This window comes from Genypterus blacodes, unplaced genomic scaffold (genome assembly GCF_046128005.1).
Source record: "Genypterus blacodes isolate CSIRO-AG114 ecotype Tasmania unplaced genomic scaffold, CSIRO-AGI_Gbla_v1 ptg000007l_1, whole genome shotgun sequence".
In the NCBI taxonomy this organism is placed as follows: Eukaryota; Metazoa; Chordata; class Actinopteri; order Ophidiiformes; family Ophidiidae; genus Genypterus; species Genypterus blacodes.
In genome coordinates, this window is record NW_027466821.1 from 3,085,237 (window position 1) to 3,097,356 (window position 12,120).

The following is a 12,120-nucleotide window of genomic DNA, read 5'->3' on the forward strand; positions in this document are numbered from 1 at the left end:
CAAAGGCACTGCGCGTCAAGAGGCTGGCGCTCTGATCGATAGCGAGCTAATTGGAAAATAGGGGCAGGAAATGTGATAATGTGGTTGTTCGCTCTGGTCTTACTCTGGCTGCACTCCTGAACCGCTTTCACACACTCGGGTGTGGGCAGGTCGGGTCTGGGGCCCTTCAATCTAGCGGTTCTCTAATAAGGCTGGAGCCAGTGGTCTCACCTAATGAACATCACAGCTGCTCCAACTGAGACACTCAGGCTTAGGTGCGATCCTTCGTATGTTCTCACACACTGGCACTTGGGTACACAACGTTGCCACCATCGCAGTCCTGTCGCCACTGTCAGGGCGGAGTCAGGTTAATGGGAGACGGGGGGGATGGCTAGAGAAGACGGAGAGATCCTGTTTTATGTTTCTATTTGCCACATGCGAGCAGGAAAGCAGGGAGGATATGGAGGTAGGCAGGGTTGAGAGGATGAACATGCCACAGTTGCATAAGGGAGAATTGAGAAAGACGCCGAAATAGGAGGTTTGGCGTTTTTCGCTGAGGATGATGGGTGCGTAATAAGGCGAGGAAGGGCAGTTAGGATGCAAGTGGATGATCTGAGGAGTGAGCGTTAGGGAAAGGATTTGGGAGAACAGAACCAAAGAGGAGCCTGGGAGGAGTGGAGTGGGTGAAGGAGGAGAGGAATGAGGATGAGCGGGGTCCCATCTCGGACTCGAGGGATCTCTCCATGTCACCAGGATATGTTGTTCTGCCAGACTTGACTGACATTGATGGGCACTGTGGGCCCGGGAGATCCAACGTATTCCACTCCTCCCAATTCCCCCGGCCGGGCCTCTCTATCTCCGTGACAAGATGAAGAGACATTGTGTCAGCCCAAGTGCGACAGTCTCACTCTCCCTCAGTCTCACTCACTCTCGCTGGCTTAATCACTCTTTTCCTGGCTTGACTCACCCTGTCTCTGTTCCAGTCCCCTCTCTCTCCCCAACCTCTTCACAGCCAACTTTCTCCATCTTTCCTTTTTTTTCCCTCTTGACTTTCTTTTTCTTGTCTGTCAGACTCTTCCCTCCCTTCAGTATTTCTGTATTTCTGCTTGCTCCTTTGGTCTTTGACACCCTACGTCTCTTCCAGTCTTACCGTTCATCCTCTTGTTCTGTCTCTTTACGTCTTCCAAAGCTTCCAAACCCTCGTTCCCTCTCTGTCTTGCATTGGTCCGGAGCAGTTACCTTATCCACAGTTTGTACCCATCAAAAGCAGTAGTTGAAGAGATACTTCAGACGGGAGCGGAGTACTTCAGTTTTTTCGCTCTTTTGTGTTGGATTCCAGCCTTGGATGTTTTGTGACCATTCAAATGTAAAAGTATGAGGATGACCGTAGAAAGAGAGGGAGCTATGTCAGATGGTTCAAGGAGCTTTATCTACAGATGGTCGTTTTCATCACGGCAGAGTGAATAACACCTGTTTTCATCCATCGGGCCGTTATGCAAACGCCGAGGTGACGCATAAGAGAGCTCAGAGTGGAGTGCTGAATTTGCTCTCTTTGAACACGGCATTGACCTCCACGAGTTTGGATGAATCGGCCTCCGCCAGCCAACTCGCATTAAGCGAGGGAAACGATGCGGAGGCAGCGGAGGCATGCGGCATAAACAGGCCCTCAGCTCTGTTCTCGGGCAGCCTAAAGACAGCTGAGGGGAGAGCTGTGACTGAACTGAACTTCCTTCTATTCCTCTACGATGACACAAAGCAGGGAACCTTCACTCTTAACCGCTGGCTTTCTTCCTCAAAATGAAACATGAAGCTTGATCTGCCACTGTCTTTGTCCTGACAGGTGTCAGGCCTGTACACCAGTCACATAACTCCAGCCAGAAATACTGAACATAAAGAATATCCCACTTGTACCTTTGCATTCCTGGTATCTACTGACTTAATGTAAAAATGCAACCCTGGAGGAGGTGTGTGTGCTTTCCCCACCTCACAGTTGACCATCATCGACAAACAAGTTTATACTTACACTTGAAACTTCTTGTTCTTGACAATTTCCCATCAGTGAGCGCAGAGCTAAGGTCTAAGGTCTGTGTTTCCCTTTCCCTTTTACCTTTTTTTAATCACAGCGTAGACCTTATCAAGTGGGCTGCACCTGAAAAGCAGTCTTCGTTGACTATCTCGGCTACAGCAACACCATTTATTTTGCGGTGAAGACAAGCCAATCTTGTTGTGTGTGTGTGTTCCCTCCTCTGAAAAGCTGCCCGGCTTACCTGTATCACCAGTTTCATCAACCCTCCCGATGAAACCCATGCTGGCCCTTTTGCTGATAAGGTAAGCTAGGCAACAAGATATATCCATCATTTACCTTCTTAACCCGCACACAAACACGCGTACACACAGTCTTACTCGTGTGTGTGTGTGTGAGTGGAGGGTTATGTACTAAAACGAGATTAGGATTAGAAATGTGAATTAAATCACACCCTCTGCTGCCATCCAAGTAATCAAACCACCTCAAACAAAAGAACAGTTCATTTAATGCCACTAATTCCTGCTTGGTAGCTTCACAGCATCGCAGTCTCATTATTCTGTTAACCCCCGTGCCACACACACACACACACACACACACACACACTTGCACTCAAATGCACGAAACCTCATAAATTGTGTGGTGGGACCGCTGCCAAAGCGGAGCCTGGGTTCAGCTGGGTAGTTAATCATCTCCTATAGCATGTAATTCGTGTAAACAATGTTTGTTTGCACGCCAGGAGAGCGAGTCCCCCCCCGCCCCCCCTCCCCGCCCTCCCCCCTAGGCGCTAGTTAGCCACGATGCGGCTCTAAACCTGGGAATAGTAGTTCAGGTGCAAGAGGGCCAAAGGTTGAAAGGTGTTCATAATTGACTCCCTGTGCCAAGTACTGTATGAGCAGAGACGCGGAGGATCAGTCGCCGGTGAAGATTCGGTTGTCATGACAGTGCTCCTGGGGGGTAGAGTGGTGCAGAGCGTGAATTTGAACAGAAAGATTAATTACGCTCAGGAGAAGAGGGTTGATGCTTGTGCGGCCAGGTGTATCTGTGTGTGTGTGTGTGTGTGTGTGTGTGTGTGTGTGTGTGTGTGTGTGTGTGTGTGTTGTTTTGCATTAACTGCGGTTGCCCTACCTGTGTTGGGGCTTGTGTCATACAACAGACCCCTATGACCAAGGGTAACCTGCTCCATTTTAACATTACCATATTAAACCCACCGAGACCTGTGAAAGATGTAATTTTGCCGTCATCTCTTGGTTGGTTTCCACGGTCACGGTGTACACAAGGTCATTTAGCTTCTGATCAATAGCTTGCATCGAGCCTACACTCCCCACACCACCCCCTTTTTCTGAAATGGCCCGTTAAATCGATGGGAACAAATGAAATTAAGCTCCTGGGCGGCTCTGAGGAGCAAATGATCTTCCTGTGATTAATAACACACTGTAAACGCATCTGTGCAGGCCATATCACATCAGAGAGTATTTCCTTGCCTGTGCTTAGTTTCCTCGGGGTGAGGCTAAGAGAATAACGCCGTGGTAATGGCGTTTCTCCGGGAAGGCACCGACACTGAAACACCAGCTAATGGTTTTGTTTGTACAGATGTTAAGTATTGTGGTTTCCGAGGCGACGATCGGAGAACGAGGACTCCTGCCGTGTCAGAAGTGACTCCACACACATTAATCTGGGATCCAATATTTTTGGTGGTAACATTTAACCAAATGGCTCTGCGTAATGGGAAAGGGTCAGTGATGGGTGCAGCACACACAGAGCATCAGCCAACTCTTTACTTTCAGCCTGGCCTGGTTATTTTTCTGTACGAAAAAGTTTAGTTTGAATTGTTTAAAAAGTCTAACGCTCTTATTCTGCTGGATATTTTAGTCCGAAACATTTTCTTAACTCGGTTGCCATAACATCTTGGATTAAAAGTCAGTCTGCACTATTTGTTGTTCCGCTTATTTAGGTAAATTAAGTCAATTAACAACTCTGTGTCCCTAGTGACCATGGTTGACTACTTTAGAAAAAGGTGTTGACCAGTTGATGCAAAACCTGGCTGGATAATTGAACTATCTTATTTCCTACCAATACTAAGCAAAGCAAGACTTGATTATTCGGCATTTGTTACCGCAATGTATATCTTTTTTTAAATTTAGGTGAAGTTCATATTCAGTTAAGCTATTTATTTGTACTTTTTCCCCACTTTTTATTTCTCCCACTCAAACGCATCTGTCTCAACATGTCAGCCTTCAATACAAGCAGTCTGCCATCTTCTCTTCCTGTTTTCCTGACATGTCTTCATTATCACTCCATTAAATCCATTAAATCACAATGGTCTTTTCATGTATTTTCTCAAGCGATTGATTCTGCCGCTGGTTGCCAAGAGAAAGGGCAGGACCCGTGGGTTTCCTCCCCCGGCACAGCACTGCCTTGGCTAGTTTGCTTTGGTTTCCTAGTGGACGTAGAACCTCTCTCCCTCTCTCTCTTTCTCTCTCTCTCTCTCCACAGATGGGTCGCACTCTTTTATTCATAAGGGCTATGCTTAACTTTGATCTCGCCTTGCATTTGCAGCATGTGTCAGAGATTGAGATGGAAGCGCGAGTGGGTGGGTGGGTGGGAGATGGAAAGTGGATTGGGAGGTTGTCTCAAGGCCCCGCAACCTAAGTCTTCCCCTTGCCTCTTTCCTGCTCTCTTGCCGACTCTGCGCACGTTCTATTATGCATGAGTGTCATAACCGGCAGAGACGATCCTCTGGCCCCGGACACAGGGTTGATGTCCCCACAGCTGTACGAGGGGGGATTTTATTTGATATACAAAAATGAAAGGCACAGCTTGGACCTTGGTCACCTTTTCTTTGAACATCAGCTACAACTCTGAATGACTGAATTTTGAATCCCAGAATATTTATTACATATCACAAGCGGAGCCAATAAACAAGAAGGCAACATTTTTCGTTCATTTTGCACACTGCTGATATAATTCACCATAAAATACTCCACTGATATTTTTGTGAATTTATTTTGTTTCATAAGATAATATTGTATAGGAATTTGCGTTGAATACATTGACACAGTTAGAGGTCAGGTCAGAATAGAGCTTATTTCTTAGAGACGGTGCCTAAATTGGAACGTTTTTTCTATGTGTGCACAGCGGCGTTGCGGCAGGTAAGAGTAGAAGTGGATCTACGTGTTTTTTTTTTTTGCATATTCAAGCATTGGGTGGGTTTCAAAATGAACCCCCAAGTGAACCTCCCTTTAAACCAAGTGTGAGTGTAACAGGATGTTAGAATCTGAAGGAAAGTGTTAAGTATTAGTTCAAGGTAACTCATCATTTTATGTTAGCCAAAAGAGAGTACACTGTTGCAGCAGGATAACATTTAGGTTTGATTCTGCCCAAATTGAAAATACCAATAATTGCACCAATCAGTTATACTCAGTATGTTTGCCTGCCTGTGCTGTGGTGGGGCCTGAAGAGAGAAATGGGTTTCTTTCTCGCTCTGCGCCCGAGCCCATTTATTAAGGTGTGTTTATCATTCATACTGACCCAGGTTAAGTGTCCTGAGAATTATTTTTAAGGCTGTGGGTCCCAGTTGGCAATTAAGTACAATTCATTACAGCAGACACACAGCCCTACAGGGGAAAAGGTAAGAGCCATGGCAAAAACATAGAGAAATAGGGGTGCGAGATTGGTATAAAAAGGAAAAACAGGAAGGATGCGCGTGGGCGGGGATGAAGGTGAGGAAGGTGGACAGATTGTTTGTGTGGATCCGAGGTGCGCTTTAGAGGCGAGGGAACATATTCAACTAAACAAAGAAGAATAACATATTGCTGCCCAAAACAGAGAAGTGGAGACGTTTTTAGAAATCCTGGACGCACCTTTGCCCAGTCGCGCCTTCTGCCTTTTCCTCTTCTTCTCCTGTCCGCCTAGGCCCCAGGCTCACAGAGAGAATTTCCTGCCTTTCATTTGTTGCATTTTTGATGTGGAAGGTGTAAGATGTTCTGGAACTCCTTCTGCAGCCCCACCGAACGCGGACATTCTTTTGAAGACATGGCAGCAGTGGACTGTTTATGACCATACTGCTCGAATTGAACAAAGTTGAAGTATTGTAGATGTAGAATTGGTGTTTATTGCTTGTTCACCTGTAATTATTTTAAATAGATCAAACAAAACAGACCATTCCTGGGAGCATAACTCAGATTATTCATTGGGTGGTGCTGTTACACTGTTCGGATTTTCTCGGGAAAAACGACTGCAACAGCTTCGTCTCATATATAATTAGCATATTGCTAAGCAGCGCCAAAGAAAGCCAGGGACGCAAATGTGTTATTGACTCAGAACGTATGAAACGGTTACAACTTTTTACATTTATTGCATTCCACAAATGTTTCCACGTTCCAAATAGTCTGAGCCACACCGCCCCCGCTGTCACATTATGGTTGATAGTGGATTGTTTGCGTACCAGCCCTGGCACCCAGTCTGGATCGAGGCTTTAAAAACTTGAAAGCCACCCGCTCCATCTGGCTCCCCCTGCTCATACGGCGGCGGTACAAAAATATCTGCGCGGGAACAAACAAACGGCTAAAGATGTGACAACAACATCAAGCGGCCCACCACAGCTTGAAACCGATCCAGCTCCTCCGAAAAGTGGTCGACAAAACCGGTGACGGGAGCCAAATTAGGAATCCGAGCCTTGTGAAGAAACAATTTTCATTCTCTCTCTCTTGGTATTTGACGTCTGTCCATTTTCATGCCTACATGGCACCTGGAGTGTGAAATCAATAAAGTCGACCCCGAAAAGCAAACATAGGAGGTTTTAATTCAATAAGAGCAAAATTTATGAGGTATTTCTATACTTTGACTCGCGTTTTCATCGTATCGTCATTGTTGTTCTTGTAAAACTTACTCGCGGCTGCTCTGCTGCTCTTCAAAGCCCCTTTTTGGTGCAAGTCTAAGTAGGAAATGTGCTGATGTGCTTTCTTTATTACCAGACAAAATCACATCTAACCATCCACTTCATGAATACGGCACAATTCATGAATGTCAGATTTTAAATACCTGCTGCCTCTCCTTCATCCCTCATCTTCCCTGTTCCCGCTTTCCATTCTCTCTCTCTCTCTCTCTCTCTCTCTCTCTCTCTCTCTCTCTCTCTCTCTGTCTGTCTGCTTCGCCGTCCTTCCCATGTCTCCTTGCCACAATTATTCATTGATTCAGCTTTCTCATTGCTTGCACATTAGGTAAGGAGGTTCAATAATCTTTTTTCTTTTTTCCCTTCTCCTTTATTTTTTTGATGGGAGATATTTCCCCCCCCGTAATCCGGCCGAGCGTTCGCTGCGTCTCATGCCAGTCGTTTTCACTCGAAGGCAGGCTTAGCGTTCTTAATCTAAACGCCTTTAATGTCCCCCACTCGCCGCCTGTGCGCTCTCAGATACATGAGAAACTGATGTAGACGGTCTAATGAGGCTATATTAACATGAACCTAGTACTTACTTAGTTTAGACATACAAAAAAGGCCGCCTTTGCATCAAAGCCTGGTCTGTACCGAGATATGTTCTCCAGATTCAAGCTCACATAGTGATGTGATTTCGCAAACCCGCCACTCACTCTTGTTGATAAAGTTAATTTGAATCACGCAGGCAGGTAGATTCTTAATGCATCGAGGCGTTAACTGCCAAGCGAGATGCCGGCAGAATCCAGATAATGAGAAGGCCTTTTTATTGCAAGGTGCCCTCTCCGCCACCAGATGTCATTATCCAGATAACATCTGGACACTGAGATCTGCTCAGAATGGACGGTGTGATCGCGGCTGGAGTTGACAGTAAATAAGATGCTGTAGTCCAGGCAAATGAGAGCGAAATAGTGGCTCAAGGTATTGCTCTGAACGACGGTGTACATGAGGCGATGAACGCTGCCGCCTCACTTCACAGGGATGTCTGCATCCTTAGATTGCTTTTAATATGAGTCACTGGTACATAATTTATATGTGGACAAAATGTCAAGCATAATTTACTTACTGCTCAGTTTGGGACCTCACTCTCTCTACTTCCTTTGCTTCTTGCCTTCGTTTTGAGTCATTACGGCCATTTCTGTCTTAAATGCCATTTTTAGTCGCTCTTGTTGAGGCTGAAATGGCTGGAGAAGCATATTGGAGACTCATCCGCGACGGCACGCATGACAGCAGGGCAGCACTTAAAGCACAAATGATGCCTCTAACTGTGTAAAATGACCCATCTTTTCTGAGCATTTACCAAATGTGAGCGTAATTTCTGCCTCTCCTGTTGCTTCTGAAGGTCTGCTTTTAGCCTCCCCCCTCCCCGGCCCTGCAGACCTTGTCCGCCCCTGCTGCCGCACATCACTTTAGGAATCCGATGAACTGTACCAACCTCGGATTAACCTCCCACCCCCCCGTCTGTCTTACCGTCGGCTCCCACAGCAGCAGTGGAGGTGAGTCATGCGCGCGCTCTTGGCACGTGGGGGCGAAAAAGGGCAGGTGCGCACTAGACACACACGCAGTAGAAAGGAAAAGAAGTGAAGTTGTGCACTGACAGGGTTACAGAGAGGTTTGGAATCTTGCTGCCCTCCGCTGTCAGACAGGCCCGGTAACGTTTAATAGACTCAGGCAGTGTGAGCAGAGGGGGGGAGGAGTGTGATGCGCTCAATGCGAGCAGCGTTAATTCTCTCCAAACGGAAATATCCTTTTGAGCAGCAATATGTAAAGACCAGGGACAATTCCTCCCCCTTCCTCCTGAACGGTGCTTTTCTTGTCGAACTGAGAGCAGATTTGGCTCAAGGGCACTTCAGCAGGGCAGGGGCCAGTGTGCGGCTGGTACCGTCACTCTAATCACATTTTTGAGTAACACCGCGGCGTCATTTCCTGTAATTCAATCGCAGTTATTGGCGCCGCTGAAAATTGCGCTAAAGTTTCGACTGAGCGCAGCGTCCGGCTTAATTAAAACCTGTCAGTATCGATCACCGCCACCATTCTTCTTCAGCTTATTGAGTTTTTCGCCGTCGAAACGTCGGTGCAGGTTCTCGCCCCCTGGTGGTTCAGTGAATGGTTCTGGAACTTTCAGCAGGGGACACAAAACCATCCCAATCCATGAAAATAATTTGAAGTTCTTTATTATTCTCCTTTGGTTAAGTTTTTGTTTTTGTGGTAATTATTTCAACTTTCCTCACGGCAGCAAATTTCACAAAAATATCTGAATTAATTCCAATGCATCCTTTAAGCTTGTGCTGTCTTCGTAAAATCATTAACGGCAGCTTCTTTCACTCTGCTGACTAATGAGCGCCTGCTTAAAATGCATCTTTGCAAACATTTATCTGTAGTCAATGACATTGATTTTCCATTTTGAAGATAGACATCAGTTTGTGGAGCGTTTAAGGGAAAGAAAGTTGACTTTGCTATTGTGCTTCCTGCTTTTTGAGGGTTGTGAATCAGAATGGTTTTATCAACTCAGTCATTTGCTTCATCCGAGTAAATTCCACTCAAGTGAAGTCGATGAACATAAACAAATTAACGAGTGAGGAATACATGTACTCTATATAAAGTAAATAAACTGTATCAGACAAACTAATGAGATAAAATATTAATAAGGGCAGTTAACAGTCGGTAACGGCAACAAAACAAAGTTGCGGCCCTTGGATTCATTCGGTCGAACCTGAGTACAGGAATTGCGCTGAAAACCAAACACCCGCACCAAAGGCCCTCTTCTGGAGTCCGGTCCGGTCTCAAGCGGAGCGTTGCGTTGCATTTGTTTGATCCACAGTCTGAGGTATATTCCACAAAAAGCAACAACTTGATTGACTGATTTGGACCAGAACAAGCGCGCTGTGGGTTTGAAACACAGGCTAAGTCTTGCTACCGTTGAGCTCTGGCGTCACGCTGAGCGCCTGGGTTCAGAGCGAGAGGACGGCGCTAATTGTTTTCCACCCATCTTGAAGGCCGCGGCGACCGGGCACACAGCAAGGAGCCGTGACTGCTCGCCGGTGTCCAGGCATGTGTTAAAAGCACAACACGCCCCATTTCACACCCTTTTCACTGCAAGGGGAGCCCAGGTGTACGTGTGTGTGTGTGTGTGTGTACGTACATGGCAGTTATTTTGTGTATTTTTAGTGTGCGCTTGTGTCTGCACATACTCACACACATTTCTGTTATTGGGTGTGAGTCTCCTGTGCAGACACATATGCTCCTGCTTCTTCTTCTTTATCTCTCTGTGTGTGTGTGTGTGTGTGTGTGTGAATTTGAGTCTGTGTTAAGCCTTGTCATCCTCGCACGGTGGACCACAATAAATGCAGCTACGCCTCTCAGTGTGATTTGTGTCGCCCAGAAGATTCCTCTAAGTGAAGAACATTTTCCACATGCCTGCTCCTCTTTCCACACTCGGTGGGAGAACATTTCTCTAATCCAATTTGGAACTGGGAAAATAGATTTGCGACACCACGCCACCCTGGAAATATACAATCGTACTGTACTAATTTGAGGGAAAAGTGTTACTAAAAATCTGTCAGTCTACCAGTGAAAGCCAAAATGATGATATAGTATTCCGAATCAAAATTATGTGCTGTCATCTTTCATTTTTTCCATTTTTTCCTCACCTCTTTTTGTATTGTTATCTTATTTCAAGCTCATATATTTCCATATGATTGATTCATTTTGATTACATCACCAACTTCCCATCCATTATTTATCCAATCTAACATTAGTGTCAAGACAAGCATTAGTCATTGTTGCCCTTCCTTATATTGAAATGAGGCTGGATCAGTATTAACGTTTGCAAGTCCCACATATTTATGTTATTTAAACCGATATTTGAGTTGATTTTGTAGCCTTGGTGCCAGTTTTGCAGTTTGAGATTGGCAGCATATTTGATACACTGTGTCTGTCCTCCCCATCCCCAGCAACAGCGTCTGTAAGACTTGACAGAAAAAAACCCCACGCAATTCATCTTCGCTCGCCCAATTTGATGAAAGGGAAAGAGGGGTCAAAGGGCACGGCGGATCGCTGAGAGAGTTGCGCAAATAATTTGCAGGGGTCGAGCTACAATCGTTCGTCGGCTTGTCAAGCTGTCAGGCTTTTGTGCAGGTGGGCATCTGTGTGTGTGAGCCGAGCATACGAGTCAAGGGTAAACGCTGTGGATACATGGATACATCCTATTAACCGCCTGTCCATTACATTAGAGAGCGCCGGATCTGTCGCCACAATGGTTAAGGGTGTGTGTGTGTGTGTGTGTGTGTGTGTGTGTGTGTGTGTGTGTGTGTGTGTGTGTGTGTGTGTGTGTGTGTGTGTGTGTGTGTGTGTGTGTGTGTGTGTGTGTGTGTGTGTGTGTGTGTGTGTGTGTGGTATGGTATGGTACTATATTCACATACGTGCATCCTTACCCGTAAAATAAAGTAGTGTGTGGCAGAATTGAAAACGGATCTGATGTGGCTGCCATGTTTTCACTCAGTGGTTGCAAAAACAAAGACTCCAACAAGTGGTGATGAGTTTGTCCTTTTTAAGTTGCGATTACGTTCTGTAAATGAAATGGCTGATTGTCACAGAGAAAGCAAAGCACTCGTGGAGCGGTTGTACTTCTGGCCTGGTGGTAGTGTAGACGCTGGAGAAACAACCTTGTGATCTGTAAGGCTGAAGCGGTGCAAGACTGGCTGAAAAGCCTGGGAGACTTCTGCATGCGTGGTAGAACAGAAAACGCGGAGTGGATTTTGATGTTCTGCCACGTCTGCAGAGACATCTCCAGCTCCCGGCACAGAATAGTTAAGTGTGCAGCCCCGTACAAAGAAACCTGACTCATTCACAGTTGCATGCTGAGCAAAAGGTGTGAAATCTTCTTCTGTTTGGTACCACCCAAAGGTGCTCCTCAGAGGCTCTCATGCTGTGGCTATGAGGCTTCATTTGCTTCAGTGTTGGCAATGATGGAAGCTCAGAAATCCGACAGTCTTGCCAAGTTAAATGATCTTTCCTGCTGTTTGGTATTGTTATTTGTCTGTCTACTAATTTCATTTGCATAGACTCGATGTCATGAAAGGCTGAATGATTGTTCTTGTTTAGTGCTAATCAATGCAGTTTTACTCTGAATAAAAGACTAATTAAACTAAATAAACCAAATCGGTCAATTCTAATTAATTACGTG